General features: G+C 37.7%; 1 long non-coding RNA gene across 3 annotated transcripts in view; it reads left to right on the plus strand.

Annotated features, from left to right (window-relative positions):
* LOC118147328 (uncharacterized) overlaps nt 1-16,767 on the plus strand; it is a 167,899-nt gene that overhangs the window by 23,439 nt on the left and 127,693 nt on the right. For all 3 annotated transcript variants that reach the window (XR_013526107.1, XR_013526108.1, XR_013526105.1), the window contains exon 2: nt 1,941-2,024. This is a non-coding gene — a long non-coding RNA (uncharacterized LOC118147328). The remainder of the gene's footprint in view (nt 1-1,940; nt 2,025-16,767) is intronic.

A 16,767-nucleotide genomic window follows, 5' to 3' on the forward strand; every position in this document is an offset into this window, starting at 1 on the left:
AATCACTAATTAAATTATATGGTGAATACATGTGCAATTGATTTAAATGCCTTAAATTATTTTCAAGATTGTTATGAATAAATACACATATGCTTACAGATCCTAATGTGGTACTTTATTCCATTATCCTGAGTGGTTTGCTTTCTATGTGATGAAAGACATGCATGGGGGAAAGTGTGGCTGTCAAATGCCTGGTGCAGTGAGCAATCAGTTATTCCAGGAAGTGCCAAAACAAGGGTTACAAGCTTCTAAAAATATAAATTTTATAGTCTCATCTGTCCTTATTGCTTCTGAGATGATGTAGCTACTTATAGGAGAGAAGTAGGCAAGAAATAATTGGGTTTGGGAGATGTCTTAGAAGACCGATGTACCCAGAACCATTTATGTAAACTGTTTTCAAGCACAGGTATGCAGACATTACCAGTATTGGCAGTGTTTAACTTTTCTTTAAGTGTGCTTTCCTCAATGCTATTTAAAAAAATGAAAACACCGTCATTATGTCCTTCCAACATTGAAGGAAGGGTGTTAAAATGATCTTGCCTTTATAAAATGAGAATAAGAATAAATAGTAATTTTCTGTTTTGTTTTGTAGTCAAGTCTAGGTTAAACAAAGCACTGATAATTCTTTATCTGTTCCCCAGGTTGGCAGAGATGTTAAGTGTTTTTGAACAAAAAATAAAAAAGTGGAACCACTTCCAATCTGTATAATGCTTGGTCCCCAGGACTCATTTCTTCTAAATCTCTTAAATCTTTTGAGAATATTCCTAAGGAAAAAAAAACAATATTTTATTCACCATTACTGTTAGCAAATCATTTTAGAAATATTGATTTTAGTTAATTTACTATTATGGATGCTGTGGAGGCTACACTGAAATAAGATGAAAGCATGACTTAGGTGAACTTGCTTCTCCAGTCCATCCACCAGGAATCGGTACTCATGTCTCTGGACTTGAGCTCCTTTGAAGGAGAAACTCTGTCTTGTTGGATTATCTCCTAATGAGAAATTAATGATTGTGTTAATAATAATTGACACATATAGAATTGAAGTTTCTAAAATATTTATATCTCACTGAATATAGAAAAGAAATCTTATGAGGCAGATTTGAATGTCCCCCTTTTCAAAAGATACAATTAAAATCTCAAGACCAAAAAAAATGTTTAAAAAACAGAAACAAAAAACCCATCTAGCTGGAAAGTGGCTTGAACGCAGAGTTTCCACACAAATTAAAGCATCCTTCTGTACAGCACCGCTATGTTGGTCTTCCAGTAAAAAAAACTTCTATAATCTCCAGGATATGGGTTAAAAGATAATGGCTTTCTTCCCTTTTTGCCTCAAAGGTAATATGCTTTAGAAAGTTTCGGGAAGTAAGACACACCTATCCAGTCTCAGTTTGAATTCTCTTTCCTGTCTTAATAGTTCTCATGCTTCACTGTTCTTTCCATACAACTCTTCCATCTTGGGCTCACCAGCTCCATGGCAAACTGCAGCTGCCTCTGATTTCTTCTTTGTTCCCGGTGTTTGATCTATCCTGCTGAGATGCCACTGCCACCGGTTTCTTGCCATTGATGATTTCTTATCACTAGAGGGCAACACAGCAGATAACTACTGAATGTTTTGGTAAAAATAACTATCATAGTGTATATGTGCCACATTTTTCCAATCCAGTCTATTATCAATGGGCATTTGGGTTGATTCCAGGTCTTTGCTATTGTAAACAGTGCTGCAATGAACATTCGTGTACATGTGTCCTTATAGTAGAACGATTTATAGTCCTTTGGATATATACCCAGTAATGGGATTGCTGGGTCAAATGGAATTTCTATTTCTAAGGCCTTGAGGAATTGCCACACTGTCTTCTACAATGGTTGAACTAATTTACACATATACACCATGGAATATTATGCAGCAATCAGAAATGATGAGTTTGTGTCGTTTGTAGGGACATGGATGGATCTGGAGAACATCATCCTCAGCAAACTGACACAAGAACAGAAAATGAAACGCTGCATATTCTCACTCATAGGTGGGTGATGAAAAATGAGAACACATGGACACAGGGTGGGGAGTACTAAACAATGGGGTCTATTGGGGGGAAAAGGGGAGGGCCAGTGGGAGGGGGAGGTGGGGAGGGATAGCCTGGGGAGAAATGCCAAATGTGGGTGAAGGGGAGAAAGGAAGCAAAACACACTGCCATGTGTGTACCTATGCAACTGTCTTGCATGTTCTGCTCATGTACCCCAAAACCTAAAATGCAATAAAAAATTAAAAAAAAAAATAACTATCATAATGCTCATCATGGAATATATTTGTGAGCCTTTTTAGTTATACTCAGGAAACAATGATAGGTAACATCACATGGTGTGACAGTGCTGTCTGTCCTATTCCTCCTTTGACTCAAGTGAGCTTGGTTCACTCATGGCTAAGTGTCTTAAAGTGGGGGACCTTGCATCCTACAAGATGACAAGATCTGTGGCTCAAAATCTCTCCTTGACTTTCCACATTATGTGGATCATTACATAAATAAATCCAAGGAACACACCTGAGCATTCCGAAACTTCCAGAGATAAACAGGCAAACAAAATACTCTGCTTGGATTCTATTCTAAAAGATGAACACCAGGCCAATGCTAATGTATAGGATGTCAAAAAATGCTAGAAAGCTTAATGATTTAAAGCATCATTTTCAATTTTTTTTTTAAGTGCCAAGGTTTGGATGTTTCAGCAAGCAGGTTTTTGCGTTTTGCACAGTCCTAAGCAGGTTGAAATTGAATCAGAGCAGACTTTAGCAAGCCATCATGAAGAATATGTATTTACGAGTTTTAAAAGCTTCCTGGAAGATTTAAGAGGGCAGGAGTATTTCAGTCACAATCCATTAACCCTATTTATCATCCATTGAAAATGTCTAACTGTGAAACCATTTTCAATATCTGCTAATGTGCCCAGAACTGATATAGCGTATCATACTTAATTTCCACACTGCATTATGTGGTTGTGTTTTGTGTTTGTGCATCCAGAGGTGGCAGATCTCACAGATTCCGCACAACTAAAGCTTAAGTTTCCATTCTTTACAAAGCAGGAGTCAGAGCCAAGCCAGGTTTCCTGCCAATGTACCATATAGTCTCTCTGTTTCCTGCCAGTGTACCATATAGTCTTTCTGTCCCAGGAAAGGTAGTTTCGAGAATAAAATATGCAATGAGTTTGATTTATAAATGTAACTTTGGCTTTAAAGGATGCGCATTTGCATGTTCTCATTTTGTCTATTTCCCTTGCTGCTTTTGCACAGTGTTTAATGAACATCTATTATATGTGACTGGGCGGCAGTTGGTGCAATAAGTAACATTTATTGAAAATTCACTAGGTTTTAGACCCTGTGCTAAGCAGATTGTGGGCATGGTTTCATTAACTACTCACCACATCTCTTATGATTTAAGTAGTGCAAGTCTTATTGTCCTAACTTTAGATGTGAAGGAATTAAGACTTGGTGAGTTTAAGTAAGGTGCCCAAGGACATTCATTATTGTGATTCAGACTCAGACTCTTCTGATTGGGAAGCTCAGCTCTTCTACAAAACAGGAATAGTTGAACCAGCAAAGCATCGGACCCTCCATCAAGGTGAAATGTCTGCAAGTCAGGCATCACTCCTTTGCTATCCAGGATGTTAGCCACTCTCCTGTTAAGGCACATGCCAATCAACCAGTGAGATGCCTCTGCTTGGCTGAACCAAGAGAAGGCATCTCATGTCAGTGAAAGTCTAAATGTACTAACCACAGGGAATAAAGTCCTACCATTAAAACTGCTCCAGTTTAGGCAGGAGATTATAGATGAGTTTGCATTGCACAACAGAATAGGGTGTGGGGCTGGAAAATGGTCCTCTTGGCATGCGCAGAGCTCAAGCTGTCTTGCCCTGCCCCCAACTTCAATGTCTGAGGCTTTCCAGAGTATGATTATTTTTACCTGCAGCCAATTGGAGGGTGGGGATGAGGAAAGCACTGGGTATACATCTCTGTGTGGCATTTGTTATATTACAGCAGTATGTCTTCTACCCACTAGCTGTGAATGTTCTGAAGACTAGTCCACAGAATTAACATTGTTTTTAAAAATTGCCTTGAACAAACACACTCAACAGTCATCCGCTTAGTGGCACTTTTCAAACATCTCATGACTATTTTTCCTTTGCCTTTGTTCCTGATATTTCCCATGTAAGACTTGGGAGAATAAAGGGATTGGTGCAGACAAGGATGGAGAGAGGCATTAAAGAAAGGAAGGTATCAGCAGTGCATCTTGGAAAGCCCATGCTTGCTGGAGTTGGCTAAGCATCCACATTTGTCTATGGATTTCCTACCATCATGCTGTACTAATAAATACCAACTCAACTGTTTATCTGGTTAGAGCCCTCTGGGAGCAGGAGTGTCCCCTTGGCTCTCTGAGGACAAGGATCCATCTTTATTTGGAACAATATTCTGTATCCTTGGGTCTTCATCCCCTGAATCACATTAGGATCCTTGCAAAGGTGGTGGAGGTTCCCAGGAAGTGATGGAGGTGGAAGACCTGGGAGGCTGGCAAGCCAGAAAACATAACCAGTTTTCCCCTTTGCATACCTGGGCTTCACTATGCCTCCTGAGCCTGCCTTCTTGTTCTGACTTTAATCACACACAGGAGTGGATAATGCAGTTCACTCCACTGGACTCACAAACGCTCAAGTGGATTATTAGTTCCATGTCTGAAAATTACTATGCTCACTGAGGTCAGCTGAGAATATGAGCTTTGCTTGCAGAGACAGTGATAAGTCATAAACAGTGAATGACATTCCTGGAGGATGTTCTCAATGCGAAGAGTAACTGTGCTGATTGTCTAGGTTCTGACATGATAATACCAAGCTGTGCTCTTCTTGTTGGTGGCAATTGGGAGGAAACAACACAAATAAGATGAGAGGTGTGCTTTGCGCTGAGTTCTAACTTCCACCCCATACTTGGGCTGCTTCCTTAACTTGGACTTTTTCTAGATACCTACTAAGTATGGGGGAGAAAAGGTTTTGTGGCTGACAGTTTATGCTCAAAAGTCATGCAAATTTGAGTTTAAATGCCAGCTCCTCCCCGTATGTGCTACTTTTTGAAGACTCAGTTTTCTTTTCTAAAATACAAATAGTTCCTAAATTTACTACCTGAATCATAGAAAGTATTAAATACATATTAAAAATCATGAGCTTAGATCTTTACATTCCAACTCAACTCTATCCTCCAGTAACTATTTTCTTTGCAGACCCACCATCTCTTAAAGTCTATACCGGAACACACAATGATGCAATATGAACCTCAGATTCTCAGACATCTAATCTTTCCCATTCTCATGGTGAGAAAAAAGTGGGTTGAGTTATTCTGAAAATTAAAATTAGAAACTTTCACATAAATAATTTCTAGCTTTTTTTGAAATTCAGAAACTCCTAATATTGGCTACTACCATTTCCACATATCAAGAAACACTAAGTCAGTAGGTGTGACCCTTCTGAGACAGGTCTGCTCTTCAGTTTACCTTAGGCCCCATCACCTCTATGGTGTCATGGAAAACAAGATTTAGTGTCAGTTGTCATTTTTCATCAGTTTCTTGCTGCTTTTTCTTCTTAACAGAAGATTTCTACTTATGCAGAGCAATTTAGTTTTTCATTAGCTCCCATTATTCTTTAAGATGCCTACCTGGATTTTGACTGGAATTGCATAGGTCAATTTGAAAATAATTGATATTTTGACAGTATCTTCTAATTGACAAAAAAGGTGTATCTCTCTACTGTTTAAGTGGTCCTTAAAGTCTCTCGGCAGTATTTTATAGTTTTCATTACAGAGGTTTTGGACATATTTTGTTGTTTGTTAAGAATGTGATATTTGATGTTATTATAAGAACCTTATTTGCCAATTGTTTATTCATTTATGTATATTATAACATCAGATTTGCTTATTAATTTTCATAATTTTGAGACATTATTTAATATTTTTTATATGAAAGAACATATAGAAAATATGTGTCTAGTCTTTACCCCTTACCTTGCCTTATTATAAACACTGGAATATCCAAGATAATACTAGATAAAATAGTTAAGAATGATCATTGTTGCTATTTCCCAGTCTTAGGGAAAAACATTCAATATATCCATAGATCCCTTTTATGAAATGGAGGGAGTTCTTTTTATTTTTAATTTGCTAAAAATGTGTATCCTAAGTGAGTTTTGTAACACGCTTTTACTGTTTCTATTGAGACAATAATAGGCTTTTTTTCCTCTTTTATTCTGTTAACTTAGAAAGATTAATGTTGACTAATAATGTGAAATTTTTATATTATTAGAAATGTTTGTATTATATCCATCCACTTGACAGAGCATGACATTTTAACTTTTATATATTGTTGGATTCAATTTTCTACAATTTTTAGGATTTTTTATGTTTATAAGAGGTATTGATTTCTTTTATTATAATGCTTTGACAGTTTTTGGTATAATAAAAAAAATATGGGTAGGTATTCCTTTTTTTCCTTTATCTGAAGAGTTTAAGATTTCTTTTGTTTCTTTATATGTTTGATGAAGTTTACTAATGAAATAATGTTATATTACATGGGAAGTTATAGTAACAGGAAAGATTTTGATTATGGATTCAATTTCAGTCCTAAATATAATAGTCATATTTTCTGTTTCACCTTTATAAATATTAGCAAGAAGGGCTTTCAAGTAACTTTTCCATTCCATCTGTTTTATTAAATTTATTGAAAAAGTTATTCACAATATTTTTACCGTTCTTTTCTTAGGGCTCTGAAATCTGTAGTGGATTATTTATTTCATCTCACATGGGCAACATGTATTTTTTCTCTTTTCTTCCTGTTAAGATATGCTTGAATTTGTCAATTTTGGTAATCTTTTCAAAGTACCTAATTTTATTTTTGTTGACTTTATTTTTCTACTTTGTTTTTTATTCTTATCTTTATTCTGATTACTTTGATTTGAATTTCCTTTGCTTTCTTAGCTTTCTAATGTACAAATATAGGTTACTAATTTTAAACTTATTTTCTTTTTTAAAATATTCATTTATAGCTATACACACAGCTCTAAAACTGCTTAAACTGCATCCCACAAATTGTGAAAAGCTATATTTGCATTATCATTCATTTTGAAAATTTTTCTGACTTCCCAAGTGATTTATTCTTTGACTCATGAGTTATTTAGAAGTGTTTTGACTGGGCACGGTGGCTCATGCCTGTAATCCTAGCACTTTGGGAAGCCAAGGTGGCTGCATCATGGGGTCAGGAGATGGACATCATCCAGGCCAACATGGTCAAACCCTGTTGCTACTAAAAATACAAAAATTATCTGGGTGTGCTGGTACATGCCTGTAATCCCAGCTGCTAGGGAGGCTGAGGCAGGAGAATCGCCTGAACCAGTCAGTTGGAGGTTGCAGTGAGCCAAGATCTCACCTCCTGCACTCCAGCCTGGCAACAGAGCAAGACTCTGTCTCAGGAAAAAAAAAAAAAAAAAAAAAGAAGTGTTTTATAATTACTAATTACTTGATAAATCTGCAGGTATCTTATTGCTATTAATTTTAATTTAATCATATTGTGGTTAAAGAACATAGTCTACAAGAATTATCTTCGAGAATGTTGAGACTTTAAACAAATGTGTGTTCTGTGCTTTCTAATTGCTGGGTTTAGTACTCTGTATATGTGAATCAGATCCACTGAGTTGATTGTATTGTTCAGATCCCCTATATCCTTTTGACAACGAATTCATCTGACTGTTCATTTAACAATTACCAAAATTAAATAGGTAATTTAACAATTACCAAAAATAAAATTTCCCGACATGGTTGTAGATTGACTTATTTCTTCCATTAATTTTGTCAATGTTTGCTTTAAAAATATTGAAGTTCTGTTTTTAGTTACATACAAATGTATAATTATTTTGTCTTTTCATTGGATTAGCCTCTTTGTCATTATGAAGTGGTCATATTTATGTGTGATATTCTTTTTCTTACACTATTATTTGGCATATTATTTTCCAAAATATTTCAGATAATCTCTGTCATTATATTTAAGGTGTTTCCCTTATATATGTTTGGGCCTTGCTATTTTATCTAGTCTAGCAATATCTGACTTTAATTGAAGTATTTAGTTTACTACATTTAATGTAATATTGATATGGTCAGATTTAAGTGTAACAATTTGATAGTTTTTCTATCCATGTCATTCTTTTTACACTATTTTACACTATTTACAGGTGTCTTTGGGTTAAGCATCCATTGTATTCCATTTTATTTCCCATATTGACTTTTTAGTTTTTGGTTCTATCTCTTTTTATTACTTTTTAGTGATTGTATTCTTATCAAAGTCTACATATAATTAATATTGTAGCCAGTTTATATTTTACTCTTTTCAACTCATCTTTATACTTGGTGATATGGTTTGGCTGTGTCCCCACCCAAATCTCAACATGAATTCTATCTCCCACAATTTTCATGTGTTATGGGAGGGACGAAGAGAGAGGTAATTCAATCCTGGGGGCAAGTCTTTCCCATGCTATTCTCGTAATAGTGAGTAAGTCTCCCGAGATCTGATGGGTTTATCAGGAGTTTTCACTTTTGCTTCCTCCTCATTTTTCTCTTGCTGCACCATGTAAGAAGTGCCTTTCACCTCCCACCATGATTCTTAGGCCTCCCTAGCCACAAAGAACTGTAAGTCCAATTAAATCTCTTTTTGTTTATGGTTTTGAGTATATCTTTATCAGCAGCATGAAGATAAACTGATACAATAAATTGGTACCTGGAGAGTGGGGTGTTGCTGAAAAGATACCTGAAAATGTGAAAGCAACTTTGGAACAGGTAATAGGCAGAGATTGGGTAATAGGCACCGTTTGGAGGGCTCAGAATAAGGTAGGAAAATGTGGGAAGATTTGGAACTTCCTAGAGACTTGTTGAATGGCTTTGCCAAAAATGCTGATAGGAATATGGACAATAAGGTCCAGGCAGAGATGGTCTCAGATGGAGATGTGGAACTTGTTGGAAACGGAAGCAAAGGTGACTCTTGTTATGTTTTAGCAAACAGATTTGCGGCATTTTGCCCCTGCCCCAGAGATTTGCAGAACTTTGAATTTGAGGGAGATAATTTAGGTTATCTGGTGGAAGAAATTTCCAAGCAGCAAAACATTCAAGATGTGAGTTGGGTGCTGTTAAAGACATTCAGTTTTATAAGGGAAGCAGAGCATAAAAGTTTAGAAAATGAGCAGCCTGACTATGTAATAGAAAAGAGAAACCCATTTTCTGAGGAGAAATTCAAGCTGGCTGCAGAAATTTACATAAGTACCAAGGAGCCTAGTGTTAATTCCCAAGACCATGGGGGAAATATCTCCAGGCCATAACAGAGACCTTCACAGGAGCCCCTCCCATCACAGGCCTGGAGACCCAGGAGAAAAAAGTGATTTCATGGGCTGGGCCTAGGGTCCCCAGGCTGTGTGCAGCATAGGAACTTGGTGTCCTGTGTCCCAGCATTTCCATCCATGACTGAAAGGGGCCAATGTACAGCTCAGGCTGATGCTTCAGAGTATGGAAGCCCTAAGCCTTGGTGCCTTACATGTGGTATTGGGCCTGCAGGTGCACAGAAGTCAAGAATTCAAGTTTGGGAACCTCTGCCTAGATTTGAGACGATATATTGATACTTCTGGATGCCCAGGCAAAAGTTTGCTGGAGGACCAGGGCCCTCATGGAGAGCCTCTGCCAGGCAGTGCAGAAGGGAAATGTGGGCTCGGAGCCCCCACACAGAGTCCCTACTGGAACACAGTCTAGTGGAGCTATGAAAAGAGGGCCACCATCCTCCAGACCCCAGAATGGTATATCCACCAACAATTGTACCATGCACCTGGAAAAGCCACAGACACTCAACACCAGCCCATGAAAGCATCTGGGAGGGAGGCTGTATCCTGCAAAGCCACAGGGGTGGAGCTGCTCAAGACTATGGGAACCCACCTCTTGTATCAGTGTGACCTGGATGTGAGACATGGAGTCAAAGGAGATAATTTTGAAGCTTTAAAATTTGACTGCCCTGCTGGATTTCAGACTTACATGAGGACTGTAATACCTTTGTTTTGGCCATTTCTCTCATTTGGAATGGCTGTGTATACCCAATACCTGTACCCACATTGTATCTAGGAAGTAACTAGCTTGCATTTGATTTTACAAACTCATAGGCAGAAGGGACTTGCCTTGTCTCAGATAAGACTTTGGACTGTGGACTTTTGGGTTAATGCTGAATGAGTTAAAACTCTGGGGGTCTGTTGGGGAGGCATGATTGGTTTTGAAATGTGAGGACAAGAGATTTGGAGAGGCCAGGGGTGGAATGATACAATACAGTTTGGCTATGCCCCACCCAAATCTCAACTTGAAGAGTATTGAGCTGCTGCTAATTTTGTTTTGTTTTGGGGACAAGGAAGTTAATAGTTTGGCAACTATGATCCTGTTGAGATTTGGTTTTAAGTTTCATTGGAGTTGCCCCTATTCTAGGGTGTTCTTACTGCAAAGGTATGCCCTTGCTAGTGTCTTAGATAAAAGACTGGATCTTTACAGGATTTTGCCATTCTGACTGGGCTAGAGCACCTATTTGTGCCAGCATTCTGTTACCCTTGGTATCATTATTTCACTTTTCACTCCATTGTGGCTGTTCTCTTCTGGTAGTCTTACCCCATACATACACAGCCCAAGCCTTCACTAAGGTCCTAAGGGAAACTCTACACAGATTTCAATGGTCCCTCATATGTAGAATTCTGTCCTTTCCTATATCCCACCCAGAAAGTTCCATGGGCTTCAACGCTCCCTGGTTCCATCTCTACCTTCTCACCTCAGGAATAGCAGTCATTATGCTTTTTCTTGGACACTCTATCTCTTGCCAGATTCAGGAAACCAGCCCCAATCAGAAAGCCATGGTGAATGTGAGGCACATTTTATGTGATGTTTTTTCTCTCAGGAATTGCAGTTGTTCCTAATACCAATGTCAGTCTCATATATTTTGTCCAGTATTATAGTTTATGGCAGGAGGTCAACTCCAGAACCAGTTACATTGTGTAGGAAACCTTGTATATTTTATTTTTTCTTTTTTTGCTGAAACTCATACAGTATAAATTTTTTGGAATTTCTTTATTTTACGGCCCAAATTTGTAGCCAGGCTAGAAAGAGTAAGTATGATTGTGTGTGAAGTCACACTTTTTATGTATCACACTAACTATAATCATTTTAAAAACCTGTAGGAAAGACTGAATTGTCTTTATATTCTCCCAACAGAAAATCATTAAAAACTCATTATCTAATGAACAAGTAAAAGGTGTGAAGTGAAACTTATAGGAAAAAGTTTCTATAGAGCTGTTTTTGGGACTTAATAAGAATATTCTGGATTTTTTCCTAAAATTGTAAATTACATTTTGTGCTACTGGTTAGTTTTTAAAAGTTGCATTCTTTTCATTCATGAGAACCCATAAGATTGTATATGTTTTATGCCCACAAAACCTAAATTTCAGAAGTCTGAAGTATCCTGTAATGATATAAGTAAATTGCAAAACAACAATAGAATTTGAAATAGTTTAACTTGCTCAAAGCAGCATGTAGTGACTTTGGGGTGGGAGAATTGGGCAGGTGGAGTGGGTAGGAAGTGGGAAAAGAGCAAACCAACCAGTCTTTATTATTGTATCTCCTTCCATTTGGAAAAGATAAATGCTAGTAAAAAAAAAGTTTTGAAAGTCCATCTTGAAACACTGAATGTATCATGTGATGACAATATGGGCAAAAAAAAAAAAAAAATCTATCAAAAGACTTCAGGGAAAAGCATATATCCAAAGTTCAAATTCCAAGAGAAGTCAGATACACACATGTATGTGCACACATTATACATATATATTCCATCCCTCTTTATTTAAACAAAATAAATTAGGAAAATTAAAACAAACATGTAGATTCCCAGCAGCAAAGATGATTCCCCTCCATCTCCCTCAAATCCCACAAACTGCTGGTTTGGAGAAGGGGAGGGAAAGCAACAGTATTTCCATTCTCTGTTAGGCTCAATTAAGACAACAGCTGTGTTCCAAAATAAACAAGGGGAGAGGATATTTTGCATTAGAATACATTAGGGGAACCACACTGGGGAAGCACAGATGGCTCTAATCAGGGACATTGGAAAATTACCATTCTCTTCATTTCTCTAGTGTCTGTGTGACTTTCAGGTCTCAAGAACCATATCCCTACTCCCCATAGCCAATTAGGAATAGAAGTTTGTATCACTGGCTGCGATGATTGTGGCTTTTTAGAGCTAATCCTGTGGGGATGGGTGCCTGTTTCTTTTTTGGCAATTTATAGCATACATGCTTGTTATGTATTGGAGAGAGGGGAAAAAATTGGAGCCAGTTTCTAAAAAGATAGTTGGCAACATAGGTGTCTATGAATAAAGCACTTCTAGGCATTTAAATGGAAATGAAAATGACACTATATGATATGCTAAGGCCTAAAGCTAACTGGAAAATTGAGATCCAGAAAGCTCTCGTTCAACAAGTAACTCATTTTATAAATTCTGTCCTCAGTTTCCATGTTATTCAAATGTCTCTAATTAAAATTGCCCACTCTTCAGTATCTCTCATTCCTTCATCAACTTTCTGATGAGAGGATAAGATTCTCTAAGCTCCCCAGAATAGAGCTGAGTACATTCCAAGGAAGAAAAATGAATACAGATAGATATAGAAGTAACAATAATGAAAAGTATGCCCATCTGGGTGCTAACACTTTGGCTTTCAATCCTCCTACTTGGTTGAGTTGGTAGGAGTTCTTGAGGTTCTAATTATTGTGTGCAGCTGTAGGGAGCCATTGGACATCTACCAAACTGTATCCATGTAGAAGACCCACTGCCTTCAGGGTGAAGCCCAACCTTGCGTTTTTACATCACAGTCCACCATGCACATTGGCATTGAGTGCACTGGAAATCCCCATTCAAATAAAAGCTATGCTTTCTTTGTTAGAATGGCTGTTTGATGAAGTTCTTCAGCTGTACAATTAGATATGCCATGTATAATGCTTAAGGAAAATGTGATTATAATTATTTTCAGTATTAAGAAAATAGCAAGATCATTAATATCCCAGACAGAAACAACTTGTTTCTGAAGTGTAGTATACAGAGAAATAGGATACGTTAATTTAAAACCTCAATTTGAATTGACCAAATGCAAATTTAGATAAGTTTAGAGAAATTAATATTTTAAAATTTACTATGTGTTGCTGGTTTTAGTATTTAAGTATTTAGCAATTTTATAAGATTAGTTTTGGAATAATCTTATAATTTTATAATTATTATTTTTGGAATGCTAATCCTTTCATAGTAAGCAGTGGGTCTGCTATTTCACATATAGCAAAAATAACCCCAAAATCCAATCTCACCCTTGAGCATCCCAGGATGCCTGGTTTTAACTGAACATGCACCTTCCTTGAAGATCCTACTTCTCGTACAGCCCTCTCAATAGTGACTTTAGGCTTCAAAGGTGGAAGTGTCTTCCTTACTCTCTTCCATTTCTTTGAGCCTTTAATGAAAATTTCTGCTGCTTTGATTTCTAGGCTATACAGCAATACCACTCTGTCCCTTCCTCACTGCTGTCTTTAGCACATGCTTGATTGTGCTCCCTTATGAGTTATAGACTTTGGCACTTTGTCCACAGCCCTTCTCTCCACTCCAAGTCCTGCTATAAATCTGAGCACTTTATCATCCACATGAATTCCCTGCCCAACACCCTGACCACTGATTTCCTTGACCCTCTCCTCCTCCAGTGACCTACACTGCCATTACATCTTCAGCACACGCCCTGCTCTACCTTAGCGCTTGCTAGACCCTTGAAGTATACCACTTTTTAAATAATTTCCATTATTTAGAAATAATGGAAATCCTTTTTCCCACTATACTATTGTCATTCTTAACCCATTTACTTTTAAACATGATTAAATGTCTCCCATATAAAGAACAAGTAAACAAAAACCCCTTTTGACATGCCATTTCCCTCCTGATTCATCTATTACCCTGTCTCTCTCTTTTCCTTCAGAGTCAAATTTCATAAGATGTTACATGTACTCATCCATATTCCACTCAAATGTGCTTTCCTTTCTTTTCTTTGTTGCTTCACAAAATGATTCCATGTTACCGAATCCAGGGGATGTGTCTCAATGTTGATCTTAATTGATATAACTCAACTTCCCCCTTCTTACAACACTCATAGAACACTAATTGAATGAGATATCTCACTGCTTCTGAGGTATCTCATTGTTCTGTTTCTTCTCCTTCTCACTGCTCACTCCCTTTTCTAAGCATTACATTTTTTAGGCCCTCAGTCCTGTCCAAGACCTTTACTCAGTATCCTCCCCCTACAAGAATATATTCATGCCTTTAGCTTTAATTGCCACCAATGCAAAATACTCACCAATCTTTATCTCCAGGCCAGACTACCTTCTACAGTTTGGACCAATATATTCATCTGTATACTTGACATCTACACCTTGATGTCTTAATAATACCTTATTCTTAAAATGTCCAAAACCAAATCAATAATCTTTCTGTACCAACTTCTCCCACTTTGCACCCTAACTAAATAGTAGAAACTGGACCTCTTCCAGAGTTTGGTCAGCCTCCTGAAATGATTCTTACAATTTCCTTCTTTGTTCTGCATCTGTTTTCAAGTCCTGCCTAGATTACCTATTGATTATGTTTCAAATACATCATTTTATATACATAACCACCACCTTTACATTAATACAACCTATCAGTTTCTCTTACCTGGACAACTCAATTGCAATAGGGTCCTAACTGATTCACTTTTACAAACTTTTTCTTCCTTTCAATCAGTTACCCAAGTGATCTTTTCCAAAGATCAATCTTTTCATGCTTTCCAAATGTTTGAAATACTTAATGATTCCCAATTATACCGAATGTAGATATCTAATCCCTTCCCCTTCAGTCGCCAGTTAAATCATACTTCTTTAGTTCTTTTCCAGATGTGTGCCATGCCCTGAAACCTCCCCTGGCTGCCTTGACATCTCCTCGATCCCTGCAACACATTATGAAGAGGGATTCAGACAGTTCTAAGTTGAATTTGGCCTAGGTTGATAAGTAAACAGTGAGAGAAATATGGCACCTGACCTTTTCCATAACATCTGAAAATGTTGCTTATAGAATTCTCCAGCAGAAAAAGCCCCTGTCTCTTTCAAGTGCCATCACCCTTATTCACCAAGAACAATCATTTGTAATTTCTAGCTTTAACAGACTGTTTTGTTCCCTGCCTGGAAAATATGGTCTTTCCACTCATTCACTAGAGAGCTGAGAACAGTCAGCAAAAACATAATGAAGAGATCTTTTTGCCTTCAGAAAAGGGACAGCAAATATTAAATAGCATTTAGTGCTCACCATTTCAATAAGCACATTAGAGGTCCCTAGTCTAACTTCTATAGAATTATGAGGCCATAATAGAAACATTTACCAAAAGTGCTAAACCATTTTTCACAATGATTTGGTGTCCCCAATACTGAAGAGAATCGTTTTGGAACACATTTTCCCAGATCACCTTAATTCAACCTGAACTAAATTCATTTATGAGAGCTGCTGAGCTATACATCTCAACTTACCTCTGCCTTGAATTTGCCTGCGATGGATATTGTTCAAACTGCATGGATCATTGAGCAGAGAAGAACACTTCTGCCCTTCCTTGTCCTTCTCAATAATCAGAAGGAACTTGCAACTTGTTACGTGTTTCCATAACGAGGAGTTCAGAAATGGCCTTTGCATATAGCCTAGAAAAAGGCAATATGAAGTGGCCTTCTCAGTCCTTTGTGCTTATTGTTATATCTGTTGAGAGCTGTGGCATATATGACCAACAGGACATAATCAAACTCGGAGAAGTTGTGAGGTGTAACTACTCCCTGGACCTAAGACACACTTGCTGAATTTAGCCCCCAAACCAGAACAGTGGAACATGTGCTCTCAGTCTATACCCTGCTGCCTTCAACCTGCATAGAAAATCCAACTTTGGGCACTTCAGCTCAAAAGAGCTTTGCATATCCTTTATAAAGTGACCTGTGTCTCTGGTCTCTGTCCTAGGGTCTTTTCTCCTTCTATACTGTGTTTCATTGCTTCCATCATGTGCTATTTTGTAATGATTGCCAAACATCGTTCTCAGTCAGTTCTTACTCCTAGGCTACAGACCAAATTATCCATCTACCTAATGACAAAAGCACTTGGATGCCACAGAAGCACTTTCAACCTAGTCTGTCCAAATTTAAACTGAATATTTTCTCTAAACCCGCTCCTTTTTGTAGATTTCCTGTATCTGTAGAAGGCACCAACTATCTACTAAGTACCTAAGCCAGAACCTTGGGTGTATTACTCAGCTGTTGCAAAAATGATCTGTATAACAACTATTTCTAAACTCATTGGTTTATACAAGCATTTAATCTCATGCCTGTAGGTCTAAAGGCTGATTTTCACTTGGCTAATCTTGTGTGAACTTGGCTGGGCGGCTCTGCTTCATGTTAGAGATCCACGAGTGTGGCTCAAGTTATGAGTTGGAAGCAGGTCTGCTCCACAGGTATATCTTCTGGGCCCCAGGCTAAAACGGCAAATGACTACCCTGAGCGTTTCCTTCAGATACCGGGTTATTGAAGTGCAAGAGCCACGCAAAACTGCACAAGGACATATACAGCTTTTGTTAATATTCCATTAGCCAAAATGAGCCTCA

The sequence above is a fragment of the Callithrix jacchus genome, chromosome 14 (assembly GCF_049354715.1).
Source record: "Callithrix jacchus isolate 240 chromosome 14, calJac240_pri, whole genome shotgun sequence".
Classification (NCBI taxonomy): Eukaryota; Metazoa; Chordata; class Mammalia; order Primates; family Cebidae; genus Callithrix; species Callithrix jacchus.